Source organism: Macrobrachium nipponense, chromosome 10, assembly GCF_015104395.2.
Source record: "Macrobrachium nipponense isolate FS-2020 chromosome 10, ASM1510439v2, whole genome shotgun sequence".
NCBI classification, from domain to species: domain Eukaryota; kingdom Metazoa; phylum Arthropoda; class Malacostraca; order Decapoda; family Palaemonidae; genus Macrobrachium; species Macrobrachium nipponense.
In genome coordinates this window covers 24004062-24018898 of record NC_087204.1, presented here as the reverse complement: position 1 = coordinate 24018898, position 14837 = coordinate 24004062, and the positions used below count along the sequence as shown (strand labels likewise).

Below are 14837 nucleotides of genomic sequence, written 5' to 3'. Positions count from 1 at the left end.
TTTTTCAACTGGTTTACAATATTATTTTCTTAAAAGTCCTTCTGCTCGCTTTTGATGTATAATTTATTCTTTCATAAGGTAACTTGAAGTGCAAGAATGTTTAGATAACCTCATTTGCATTCTGGCCTGAAATTGTTAATATAGAGATGTGAATGTTAAGCGTAAAGTAAAGAAATCTACACTAAGCCTAGGAATGATATCTTGGCTTTGACAAATAAGCGAATATTTGCTAGTATGCTATCAGTTTTGAAATATTGAGAAAGATAACAATAAATATGTATGAAAATCCAAATATTCCTTAAACACATAAAGTAAATGTTTTCCAAGATAATTTAATGGTCGCTACTCATTGTAGACCTACTTGTATACCAGGTGGTTGTTGCACCGACACTGATATGTCAACATGCTCCCCTCACACGTTGATATCGTGGGCGCATTCTACTTTTGTATATACATATTTACATTTTCTCAGCGTTGCGGGCAAAAACAAAAACAATCAAATAGGGACCTATTTCAAATTTTATGTTTGCTTTGGAAGCATTATTAATGTTTCAATTTTTTTATTTATTTATTTAACATTTGAACTGAGGTTTGATGGCGACTTCATTTTGGTCAAATGCTTCAGCAATGAGTGAACGAAAGTTTTGAAAATGTTTCGTAAGGGTTTTTCTGAAATTTGGCTACATGTGACATTTTCTTACAATTTTCAAATATATGACAGATTTCACTCTTATGAAACATATTATGGCCTTAGCGTATGCGATACTCGCGTTTTCGCATTGAAATAAAGGATAAATATGGAGCATGCTAGGTTGCCAGTTAGTGAATTTTGAACGAAATCCTATGGAGTCATGTCGCATGAGATTTGAGCATCACTGTACAGAAAACTCGATTACGTCGAAGAAATTTCGGCGCAATTGTTATTGTTGATGTTGATTATCGTGTTTAATATGACTTTGTCAGGGCATCTCACTCATGCACCCATTTGTTTATCAGGATCTTCATCATTTTTATTTTCTGTTTGTCCTTTTGATTTCAGTCTTTATTCAGCTGCTGATATTGAATTCCGCTGTTTTACTGACTAATGATTTTGTTGTGGCAAATTGATTGTTCTTCCATGTATCTTCAACACTAAATTTACCATGCCTTTGTTAAAATACGGGCTGTACATTGCGAATATCTGATGTCATTAATTACTGTAGTGAAATATGAAAAATCTAAAAGAACAGTAATTTCAATATTAAGAAATGTCATTAAAAAAGCCTCACCGTAAATTAGACGGTGCTACTTTAGTAGGCAGTCTACACGCGCATTTCTACACAGTTTCGCCGTGTTTAGTACTAGCCCGTCGGGGGTCAAATCTCCCTAAAGTAGCACCAAGGGTTGTTGTTTGAGATCAAACTGGCCTTATGCCAGCCTCGGGAATCAATTGTGGTAAAATACACTTAGGGACCCCCGACGGGCTATAAGGACTTCTTACATTTTCTTTCTAAATTGTTCTTTTTAACCAGTTTTTTTTATTTGCGTAATTCAGATTCCTGGAATATTCCCATTCATAATTACGTTTCCTTGAAAATTAGATTATCTATTTCGGTGTATCCACATATTGTAATATCCAATTCACTAATTCTTACCAGTTTTCTGCCTCAAGCTCAAAGACATAGTCTAATTTACGTGGAGGATTGTGAATGACATTTCATGATAATGAAGTTTTGCCATCTAATTTCTGAGACTACTTAATACAGTAGGCCTAATAGTCATTTCACTGTTTCCTGAGACTAATTAATATCTAATTCACTGTTTCCTGAGACTATTTAATACTCACAAAGGTCATTTGACCGATAATTTAAGAAAATTCCACTCCACTGCATTTCACAATTTGAATTTACAGTTTTGAAAAGACCTTTGAAAAGACCTCAAAAATAAATCAGAGACGTACGACATCCCTACTACCACAGGATTTACAATGAGAAAAAATAAATAAATAAAAAAACCAGTTGAAGCTGAAAGTTTAATAAGATCTGTAATCAAGAAATGTTTTTCCGTTAATAAATGCTATGCAGTTCACCAGCAGCCCTCTTGCTTGGTAGCGGTGTAGGTGAGGTTCTGGTTATTCAGACCTAAATCCTCTGCGAAAGAAAAAGAGAAGAAGAGTAAGGAATTATAGGAAGTTTGTTTACATTTTTTGGTGATTGGAAGCACCAAGGACTGTGGAGTGTCTGTTGACGCTCCCAAGGATGGTTCTTGAAATAACTACTTTGACTTGGTACTAGGTAGTGTACTTGTAGTGATACAGAATATACGTTGGACATGGCTGGAATTAAGGAATAGCTAAGTGCAGCTGGAGTAAACAAAATCAGGAATATACTGGCTATTGAGCAGGTACGTAAGAGATGTAGGCTAACCTGCCCTTATGTAGGTTAGGTAGTCTAGGTTTGTCGGAACTCAATTTAGGGGAAACAACCGACTGGACTACTAGCTGATCCAGTTTTCACTGCGTGTGGATCCACCCTGTGAAGAAGTACTTTAACACGTCCTAACACCGGAAATTGGCACCCGTCACGAGTCATCGGTGGTGAGAGCAACAGCTCGAGACCTCTACTATCCTTTCGAAGTAAGCATTGGTATTTCTACAGAAGCAATCCGCGGTGGCCTAGACTACGGCAATTGATGTTTTCCTATGTTATTTTACCCACTGAACAAGAATTTAGGTAGATCTAGTGTACCTATCCGCGGCGGCCCAGAGTATGGCAGTTGCAGTTTTTCTATGCAGTTTTACCTCCTGAGCAAGAATTTGAAGTAATATTTATTCGGATGACTCTAATTTACCTTTGAACTCTATCCTACGGTAAAGGGGATTCCCATTGGGAACGGGTGGGGTTTTGGGACAAAACCCCAACTCTAATCCACGGTAAAGGGGGACCCCCAGTGGAACCGGGGTTTTGGGTGGGGAAAAGAAACCACTGGGGGGAGATTTTGCCGTGTTATTGTGGTATTTCCCACTTTATCACTTTTAAAACACGAAATACAGGCGGAAATAAGAAATAACAAAACTAGCTAGTATAGTGGAGCCGTTCCACATCCATATTTGTCTACTACCACTACTACCACAACAATGAATCCTACTACGCATGCGCTAATGCTACTGCGCATGCGCTAACTGTAAGGGAGCTTTTGGCCTAAACTCGGACTTCTTAGTGAGGAAAGAAATGGGGGTTTACGGAGGGATATATGTATTTAGCCAAACACGTTACAGTATGACCCTACATTGCTACTGGACTGAGTGAAGGATTGGGTGGTAACAGGGTTCCCAGATTTGGCAGTTTCTCGCCAAATTTGGTTTTTTTTTCCTAATTTTGGTGGGTAAAAATTCACTTTGGCTGGTTAGTGGTATTTTGGCTGGTTTTCAAACACTTTCTATTTGAGCTAAACACTGATCCCACGTTTGAGACGTTTGAGAATCTCTCCCCAGATTGGGAATTTTTGAAGGTTTTCAGGAAAATCTGGGGAATTTGAATAGGTTTTTCAGTAAAAACTTGGTAACATTTAAGCAAAAATATGTAGATGGAATTAAAAAAAAATAAAACTATCACACACACACCATTGACCACAAAACAGGCTGCCGGATTCTCAGGAACGAGCCTCATTTCAAAATTTCAATTCATTCTCGTTTTTTTTCCTGCATTCTTATATTAGTATATTATCTAACTAAAACTATGATGCCGCTATACAAGCATATATATGATAAAAAATATGCATTTATAAAAGATAGATATAACGCACATATATTTGCCGGTTATTTGGGTTTGGTTTGGATTACCATTTGGCGGGATTTTGGCTGGTTTCATGGTAGACTTTGGCTGGTTGGTAGTGGTGTCATCTGGGAACCCTGGCTGGTAACCCATACGTTGAGTTACATCAAAGCATTTACCTAATTTGTTTATTAAAACATGTTAATGTGAATTCTAGTGTTTATTCCTTTTCATTTTTCCATAGTATTTGTATAATAACTGTTTTGAAATATCCCCACCTAATCATTTCACCATATATAACTTGAAATATTATGTTATAATTGAGGACAGACACCTAAAAATGCATACGTGTTGATATAGAAACTCAGTTTTTAGGACGTTTCGATACCTACCTACCTACCTACCTGTTATGTGAAATTGCACATTGCGTTGCATATTACATACACACTCCCTATATCATTTAGACACAAGTCAATCCCTCCCCTTTCCAGTATTCACGACTGGCTCTTTACGTTACACCATTTACAATGCATTTCTCACCGATACAAATACCTATATTAAAGTTTGCCATTATTATTATAAAACCTACATTTCAATATATATATTTAAATATATATTTGTTTGCCATTATTCTTATAAAACCTACATTTCAATATATTCCATTATACACTTTTACAGACATTACAATTTACACCTCCCTTCCAGTTTCCTTACTATTACGCAGTTATGTATGGTTACTTTTTACATTTTACAACTTCCACACCCATCAAAGTTAGGTTTATATGTCATTTTACCTACTGGGGGCCAAATCCCATCCCCCGGTTAGGCAACATACCCTTAGGTTTAGTTTGTTATATGTTGGTTTACCTACTAGTTTTACTTCCTTGAATGGGGGGTTACCCGTTAGGGCTAGGTTGGTTAGTTCTTCGAAGTGTGGATACCGGGGGGGGGGGGGGGGGGGGGGGGGGGGGGGGGGGGGTACATTCCCTAATTGGTTACCTATAGGTTAGGTTTGGTGGGGGGGGGGGGGTTACATCCTTTACTAGGTTAGGTTAGGCCTTTAAGGGGGGGTACAGGGGGTGGGTTAAGCCCCCATGGTCCAGGCAATATTCCCTACTAGGTTAGGTTAGGTTAGGTTGGGTTAGGTTACATTCCTTACTAGGTTAGTTTTTAGGCCAAGGGGGGGTAACGGTCGAAACCCACCTGGTCAGGGCAAATTTCCCCTACTAGGTTAGGTTAGGTTAGGTTGGTTAGGTTACAATTCCTTAATAGGTTACGTTAGGCCTATTATTTCCTACTAGGTTAGGTTAGGTTACGTCCCTTTTACTAGGTTAGGTAGGCCTTTAAGGGGGGGGTACGGGGGGGCGAGCCCCCCCTCCCGGTCAGGCAATGTTCCCTACTAGGTTAGGTTAGGTTAGGTTTGGTTTAGGTACATTCCTTACTATGTTAGGTTAGGCCTTTAAGGGGGGGTACGGGGGGGCGAAAAGCCCCCCCTGGTCAGGCAATATTCCCTATAGGTTAGGTTGGTTAGGTTTTACATTCCTTACTAGTTACGTTAGGCCTAGGATTTCCCTTTTACATGGGGGTTAGGTTAGGTTACGTTCCTTACTAGTTAGTTAGGCCTTTAAGGGGGGGGTAAAAAAGGGGGGGGGCGGAACACCCCCTGGTAGGCAATGTTCCCTACTAGGTTAGGTTAGGTTAGGTTGTAGGTTACATTCCTTACTAGGTTAGGTTAGGCCTTTAAGGGGGGGTACAGTGGGGGCGCAAGCCCCCGCTGGTCAGGTTAGGTATTCCCTATCTATCTGGTTTAGGTGTAGGTTAGGTTACATTCCTTACTAGGTTAGGTTAGGTTGGGTTAGGTTAAGCATTCCCTTACTAGGTTGACGTTAGGCCTTAAGGGGGGGGTACGTTACGTTAACGCCCCCCTGGTCAGGTAATGTTCCCTACTAGGTTAGGTTAGGTTAGGTTGGTTAGGTTACATTCCTTACTAGGTTAGGTTAGGCCTTTAAGGGGGGTAGGGGGGGTACGGGGGGGCGAAGCCCACCTGGTCAGGCAATATTCCCTCTACTAGGTTAGGTTAGGTTTAGGTTGGTTAGGTTCATTCCATTACTAGGTTACGTTAGGCCTAGTATTTCCCTACTAGGTTAGGTTAGGTTACGTTCCTTACTAGGTTAGGTTAGGCCTTTAAGGGGGGTACGGGGGGGTGAAGCCCCCCTGGTCAGGCAATGTTCCCTACTAGGTTAGGTTGGTTAGGTTACATTCCTTACTAGGTTAGGTTAGGCCTTTAAGGGGGGGTACGTCCGTGCGAAGCCCCCCTGGTCAGGCAATATTCCCTACTAGGTTAGGTTAGGTTAGGTTAGGTTGGTTAGGTTACATTCCTTACTAGGTTACGTTAGGCCTAGTATTTCCCTACTAGGTTAGGTTATGTTACGTTCCTTACTAGGTTAGGTTAGGCCTTTAAGGGGGGTACGGGGGGGCGAAGCCCCCCTGGTCAGGCAATATTCCCTACTAGGTTAGGTTAGGTTACATTCCTTACTAGGTTAGGTTAGGCCTTTAAGGGGGGTACGGGGGGGCGAAGCCCCCTGGTCAGGCAATATTCCCTACTAGGTTAGGTTAGGTTAGGTTGGTTAGGTTACATTCCTTACTATGGTTACGTTAGGCCTAGTATTTCCTACTAGTTAGGTTAGGTTAGGCTTTAAGTGGGGGTACGGGGGCGAAGCCCCCTGGTCAGGCAATATTCCCTACTAGGTTAGGTTACATTCCTTACTAGGTTAAGTTAGGCCTTTAAGGGGGGGTACTGGGGGCAAAGCCCCCCTGGTCAGGCAACATTGCCTACTAGGTTAAGTTCCCTACTAGGTAAGGTTTACATCCCCTGCTAGCTTAGGTTATGTGGTGGTTTTGGTTCTTTAAGGGGGGTTACAGCAGGTCCAACCCCACCCCTGGTCAGGCAACATCCCCTACAAGTTTAATTAGTTTTTGTTATATGCTACCCTATGTTTAATTTGGTCTTTGTATTTATTAAAACAACTATAGGGGCCCTATTACACATTTACACCCAGGACTTAAATCCCACCCCCTCCTGGGCCCCTTATATATGTATTTGTATTAATTCATATTTTTGAACCCATCCCCACATTTACATTTAGTTCCTTAACTACCCATTTACTTTTATTACCCTTAACATTGCAAACTTATCTTGTTAAGTGCTTGTTCATTTACCTCAGCCCCACCCTGCCTCAACCAATAGCATCAAAGCCTTTTTACTACTCCACCCCACCAATCTCCTACCTGTTTTCTACGTCTGGCCTCCTGCCACCTCCTAACTGTAGAACTCCAACACTGTTGAATCTGCCGCCATGACATCCACTGCTGCATCTACTTCACGCTCGTCCAGCCCCTCACCAGGAACTCTTTGCCAACTTCATGTAACAATTGTTACATGATTTACAAATTTTCTGCCTAAACTCAGGTTAAATTATGATCGACTAAGGTTTTTGCCAGGACCACGGCCTCCTAGAAAGAGGTCTTTGTCCCCATTTTCAGTTACAAAGATTTTTTTGCCTATTACTCAGGTAATTAGACTGGTCTGTTTTATGCCAGGACCACGGCCTCCTGAGGAAGCAGGTCTTTTGCCCCCATTGTTGGGAATGATGCAGGTGCCGCCTAGATCTGCAAAAAAAGTGCTTTAGGTAAATGATCTTACGAATAGTTTGTTGGATTCTACATGTAACCGTGATATGACCCGGCCCTAGATTCATGGCAATATTATATTACACCTATACCATTTATGACCTACTCCATATTTTCATGTTTATAATTGGTATTTTTCCCTCCACGTTTACCTTTAGGTGTGACCGGTCTTATCGACCACATAGTAAGAAAGCGAAAAAACGCTGTTCTTACTACTTTCATTGTTTAAGGGCACTTGGTTCTCTGGGTCCCGCCCACCTTGATGTTGAGACAGTTCTGTTCTTCGCATACCTGTATGTGATGTGATTTTTTTTTTCTTACAAGGTTGCGAGAAACAGAACTTGGACTGTCGGACTCGACAATTAATGAGTGGGCCAGCTTCTCCCGGGAAGTAAGTATTTTGCTTATCCCCTCACCATTTTCCATTCATACCCCCTCCTTCTCCCCCGCTCTCCCCCCCCTCCCTCTCTCTCATACACAACCTGCCTTGTATTATTATGAAATTTACCCTACTTAATTACCTCCCCTAACACTGACTTTTATTTCAGGTCATAGTTAATTGGTGCTTCCAACAGAAGAAGCAAATAGGTGGCCCCGGCACAATTGTTTAAATCGATGAGGCGAAGTTTTGGGAGAAGAAATACAACGTAGGTCGCCTCATCGAAGGCCAGTGGGTATTCGGTGGTATCTGCAGGCAGACCCGGGAGTTTTTCGTTGTTCCCGTACCCGACAGGACGAGTGGGACTCTGCTTGCAGTTATCAAAGAATACATTGTGCCGGGTACCACTATTATTTCTGACTGTTGGAGGGCTTATGACTGCCTGCGAGATGAAGGTTATGTCCACTTGACAGTCAACCACTCGATGAACTTTGTGGACCCAGAAACCGGTGCCCATACTAATATATTGAAAGGAGGTGGAGGGAACTCCGGCAGTCGACTCCAAGATACGGAAGGAGAATGTATAACTTCGTCGGGTACTTGGCTGTTGCTTATTTCAAGCTGCATTTTGAGGAACCCAAGACCCGCCTCCACGCATTCTTAAAGGCAGCTGCTGCTTTGTACCCTCCACCCCTTTAAGGTAAGCTCCAAACATTATTCTTAATTATTATGTTTTAGGAAAGTGAGTGTTAGGCTTTCGCCGAAAGTTGCGTCAAGGTATGTTACTATTCAGTGGGGTGCTACTAGACAACTCGTACCTTCCACCTTACTCCGCCCAATCACCTGTGCGTTACCCCCCCCCCCCCCCCCCCTTTGTGAAACATATGGCTCCGTGGTGTTGGGGAATTTAAACATGGCGGCTGTGCTACATTTCCTTCACCGTAACGAATACTTGGTACCTTCCTATAGGACCGTTCTTCGGTGACTTAGACTATGGCAATTGACATTTTCTATGTTATTTTAGTTGCTTTACAAGGGTTGTAAGGAATATTTTTTTTCGTTTGGTTGGAACTAAACTTTAATATACCTTTGAGTTTGGTGCGGCTATTATGTAACTTTCAAAGGTCAATTACTGCTTAGTTACAGCCGGCCGAATGGATATTACTTTTAAATCTTGTACAGTAACTAAAATAACATAGGAATCAGTCAATTGCCATAGTCTAAGCCACAGCGGATTGCTTCTGTAGAAATACCAGAATTTAAAGTAATATTTATTCGGACAACTGTAATTAACTCCCAGGGCCAGCACTAAACATGGCGACTCAACCGCCGACCGAAATCGGCAGAAGAACACCAAAACCAATATGGCGGCGATACCAAAACAACAACAAACAAAGTAGGGAGCGACTACATATCAGCGACGATCGATTTATGTGTGCTGTCAGTAAGGCCGTAGCGGAACGGCGCTTCGCGCCTTATCCGCATATTTAAAGATTCTTGGCAGGTACGGTATGTACGGCAAGAGGTAATGTTGCGCTGCGCGCACTAGCCACAGGGGTTACAGTAAGGCTACGTACCGTGGCGGATCACACCTAAAAGCGTTCCTGTTCTAGTCGATCTGACAATTAGTAGGGCCACAACACTCGCAGTTTTTCTGCTTTAGAATGAAATTATGTCTTTGAGCATATTCAATCACAACTTCTTTACCACCATTAGACAAATAATGATAAAATACACCGTAACCCACATTGCACGGCAAACAATCGGTAGGAAATCGAAGGTCTCGGTCAAAAAGAATGCCAGAAGGGCCAGCCACTGCCTCTGCCCTAGGTACAGGAAGACAAAATGCCATTTTTTGCTTCATTATTCGAGTATTCAGTCAAACAAGGATACCAGTGGATACCTGACAGGTAACTTTATTACTCCGCTGAAATGCTAGTGGAACTTAGTTTTCGACTAAAGTCGTTCGTAATTGGTTATGAAACCCATGACGTCATAACGATGTCACACCTTTCAGCCAATAATGAGTAACTGGAACTGCTTTTGTTTGCGTAAGAAAGTAAGTTAGAGGGCTCATTAAAAGTAAACATTACCGTAGAGGAAACACCTCTCCCGACTTAGAAAAAATTCGAGGTAAAAACTTATCAAGCTCATTTAATTCCACCCCGTTCAATCTCTCATATAATGACTATACTTTTTATATTGCTTTTCACATGCTCTTTCCATGTAGGTGCTTATTTATTTTAATATCCAGTGCGGAGTGCTTTCGAAATATTACCTTTAGTACTGGCCCCTGGGGATTAATTACAGTCGTCCGAATAAATATTACTTTAAATTCTTGTTCAGGAGGTAAAACTACATAGAAAAACCGCAACTGCCATAGTCTGGGCCGCCGCGGATAGGTACACTAGATCTACCTAAGCATTTTCTCCAAAGTTAGAAATTAAGGTCATATTTTAAGATTAAACAGAGGTTTATGAAAGTCTAGCCATGCACAGTGCAAACATACCTCCATGACGCTTTTGAAATTTTTACTTATAGCTTAACACCAACAATTTAGAAGATTGACACCATCTCGATGTTTGTGGAGTCGCTTGTGTCAATAATCTTTCCATTCCATGTGCTAAATCCGCACACCACATGTACCCATAGACGCTGGGGCACTTTCTTCATAACAATCGTAGGATAGAGTTCAAAGGTAAATTCTAGGTTAATTACAGCTGAACGAAAAAATATTACTTTAAATTCATGTTCAGGGGGTAAAGTTTTATAGAAAAACGTCAACTGCCATAGTCTTGCTCACTGCGGAATATGGGCTTAGATCTATACCTTTAAAGGTCAAGTTTTAAACATTAACCATTTAGAGCAGATCGACCATGTAGCCTACTGTAGGCTGGTACTAAATGCCAATGAGACCCCTGCACGAAGATATCCTTTATTAATATAATTCTCTCGCCAACCAATATAGAAATGTGCATACAATGCAGTGCAGGTGATATAATCTGAGAAAATTGCTGAGATAATAAGAAATCTGCCATCTATTGTTTTTTGTGTTTATGTTAATGCCAGAGTGGCCTGGCCGGTACTAAACATTGCAGAAGCTCTGCAGGATGCTGTGCTTTGTACCAGCCCCTCAGGAATTTAAGTAAAAATATTGACAAAATATGGAGAAGTCCTCAGATTATCTCACCTTTACTGCATTATATACATAATTTTCTACATTGTCCAACCGTAAAATTGGTAAAAAATTATTAAGTGTCGTATATTAGCCTTAATTGATGTTTATTAATTAAGATTTACCCAAGCTATGTGGCCCTTGTGCTCCCAGAATTGAATTGATGGGTAAATGTATTTGTTATATGGTCTGGTATTATCTCTTTGCATTCTGTGCATATTTGTCTAAAGAGGAACTAGTATGGCATTTAAATAGTAACTGTATTGAGAACACCATCTATTGTAACTGATCTCAGTCTAAAACCACAACAAATTAACATTCACTATATTCTTGTACGGGTACTATTTGATTTCAGAAGGGCACTAAAAATATTCATTGCAACAGCAAAATATGTCATTGGATAATGGAAAATTACAATTGGAAAAAAAAATGCTTTAACTGTGCTTTGAAAGATATCCAGAGTGCCCAATTTAAACCAAACCAAACCATGTAATCCCAGAAACAAGATGTATAGCTCATTTTAACTTAGAGATTTACTCCTTGTGATTCACTTGCAACTTATTTTATAGAGCATGATGTTACTTAGCCATTTACATTTTACTAAAATTCCATAAATGAAATAAAAAGAAGTGGCTTTGCTTCTGGAAGCATATCAACTGTTTCATGCAATATTATCATTGAAGTGTGTTTTTCTCAAGAGTAATGAAACTAGTATTAGGATTAACATGAATACAACTCTAGAAAGAAAGTGACTTACCAGCAAGTTCGATCATTTGAAAAAGTTTGCTCCCATCAATGGATGGCATCCGTGACAGGAAATGAATGCAGTAGTTTGTCACACCGAAGATACTGTAGCAGTCATACTCAATAGCAGTATCCTAAAGGGAAGGATATTATGGTAGTATTGATGAGACTTAATGCTAGATAATATTCCATACTGTGTACCCACTAGCTTATAAAATATTTAGCGTGAATTTATAAATACACCAACATTCACATATATATGACTTATTGACCATCATAATAGCCCATGCAGTGAAGTTTGATTTACAGAACACTGTTAGATTATATAATAAAAGATGTTCAAGTTTGCCTGTGCTGTGTAACTCATCTGCCCTCTTGGATTCTCGGTTATCAGTAGTAAACTCTTGTGCAATTGCCTGTAGTACTTTTTAAAGTATATGTATATATTAGCTGTGCATATGGATCAGCATAATTTAGAAAGCGCTTCAAAATGCCAGAATTTTCATTGTTAGTGATATGGTGATAAGGGTTTGACTGTCAGTTGTAAGGAGCTTGCTTGATCGTACTCTTTACGTCAGATTATTTAGGCTGAAGAAGGGAAATGTGGAAATTCCACAAAATTCTGCTATCCTCCAAATCTTACAGCTTCAGAGCTGCAAGAATGATAACATTTATGAAATGCAACACTTTTATTTATTTATTTATTTATTTATTTTTTTTTTTTAGAAAATATTCATTAGTGACATTATCTTCTAATCATGTTCATAAAAATGTTTTGCAAAAATTACTGTCTTTCTCTTTCCTTTAAAAGGATTATGGCAATCCCCTCCCAAAATGTATCATCCTTGGTTCCTATTTTCCTTTAGTCTCGTGCTTAAAAATAAGGTTATTAGGTATTTGGGGTTGTTGAAGATTAATTTACTATTTCATCTTTCACCAACAAAAAACCTTGCAAAAACCTTAACCTATTATTTAGGAATAGACTTTTACAAAGTTTCCTGCCAGTTTCTGTATGATGCTTATATCACATAAACACTCTGGATGCAGATTTATGCACACACATTTGTATGTATGTATGTACATATGTATATATGCATATATAAATGTATGTACGTACTAGAGTAACAAGCACATAAACCTGAATAACCTTACCTCATCAATAGCAATGATGTTGTAATCTAATTTTTTGGTGCAAATGGAAAGGAAACTGCTGTTTGAAGTGACCTGGTACTCCATCGTGTATCAGGTTGGCGTTGAAATTAAGGTATATTAGTTATCCATAGTTAACTGAACTAAATAGACAGAATATTATTCTGGATTATAGCTCAGAATTTTTAATTACTTATCATCTGGTAACTTGAAAAGTATTTCTTTATTCAAAACATTGCCATTGTAGATAAACATTTATTAGGTATGAATATTTTCTCTCTCTTGCAAAGTAAGATTACTATTATAATCATTGCTTTGCAGTCAAAATATATGAGGACACAAGAGAAGGAGAATAATGATGAAAGCAATGTTTTATTAAAGTGTAAACCAAGGGATACAAAAGTATCAAGGAGATGAATTGTTGCAAAATTGTCATGAATATACAGCTGACCAGAACTAAAGACTAGGGTTTGGATGAAAGTAATTGTGAGTACTGTTCTTACCTTCACCTCCCCATGCAGTCATAACCCTTTCCTCACCATTTTACTTATAGACTGGCCAGAAAGAGAACAATACTCTAAAAGCTAAGACTGATGGTCTGCCACATGTAACGAGAAATATAATGTGTGTCCAGTAGCTTGTGGTGTGTGTGAGGTTATGGGTGAGGGAACTTATGCCCTGGTGGTTATAGAACATACATAGCATGCACATACAAACCTGTTGCACTCTGGATATTTCCATCAGGACCATATTTCCTGCATGAGTAAGTGACATTACCATTACCAAATTCAGGATTATCTGTCTGAAAGTTGAGGTCGTCACACCAGCAGTCTTTCTGAAAGGCTGCTCCTCCGGGTGTCTGGAACTGGTGTAAAAAAAATTATCATGAAACATGAGAACTTGCTACAAATACTGTATTGAAAATAATTAAAAGGAAATAAAATTTCTATGAATTCTTAGGTTATTAAATATAGTAATCAAGTAATTACAATATGTGCATGTAAACGTAGTATTCGGACGAGTAATCAGAATTTGTAATTGTGAAGTGGTGCACACTAAATGACGCCACAGTAACTTTTCTAGTCTTCAGTAAGCTAGCAAATGAAAATATTATTAAGTCAAGGTCTTATACCGTTGACCTCATTCTAACATCTGATATCTACAGTGGAACCTCGACATACGAAAGTCCCAGCTTACGAAAAATTCAAGTTACGAAAGCAAATACGAAGATTTTTTTGCCTCTGCATACGAAAATAATTCAGGTTACGAAAGGTGGTTGCTGAAAAGTCCCGAGATTAGCCTGGACCGCCGAGAAAAATTTTAAAACTCGTGCGCCACCAACTGAGTAGAATCGCCACCATCCTCCCACTCTCCCATTGGTTCGTGATGCTAGTCACCGCCATAAGATCCTGCTCTCCTACTGGTCAGCGTCTCTCCAAGTGTGCTCTACGCAAAGGCGTTCTTCGGCCACTGCGTCGCACTTTTGTTATCGTACGCATGCGGATTTCGTTCGTTCACATATATGATTTTGTTTGTTAACGTAAATTCGTGTTAGTGATTTCTCTTTGTACTTTATCATGTTGTGTGAGAACTTAATTAGTATACTACATGCGGTTGAGTGTGATTGCTGAGGAATACGGCTGAAATCCGTCGACGATAGGCACCATCCTTAAGCAGAAGGAAGCCATCAAGCAGCTACAACCTTCCAAGGGCGTGACTATTTTTGTCCAACAAGAGGAGCCACATGCCGATGAGATGGAGAGCTGCTTCTTGTATGGATGAAAGACAAAGAAATCTCTGGCGATACGATAACCGAGACGGCAATCTGCCACAAGGCCAGTGCTATTTTCGGCTATTTGATTGCCCAGGCCGAAGGTGACAGAGGAGAAGGGACATCGACGCCAACCCCACCGCAGACTTCAAGGCTTTCTGTTGTGATGGTTTGAAA

At 39.9% G+C, this 14837-nt stretch overlaps 1 long non-coding RNA gene across 1 annotated transcript; it reads right to left on the bottom strand.

The window, feature by feature from the left end:
- Positions 1-1997: 1997 nt before the first annotated feature.
- On the bottom strand, positions 1998-12946 carry LOC135224127 (uncharacterized). Its single transcript, XR_010316633.1, has 3 exons — positions 12893-12946; positions 11754-11874; positions 1998-2129 (listed from the first exon to the last, which is right to left on the bottom strand). It is a non-coding gene; the product is annotated as an uncharacterized LOC135224127 (long non-coding RNA).
- Between the last annotated feature and the right edge of the window lie 1891 nt (positions 12947-14837).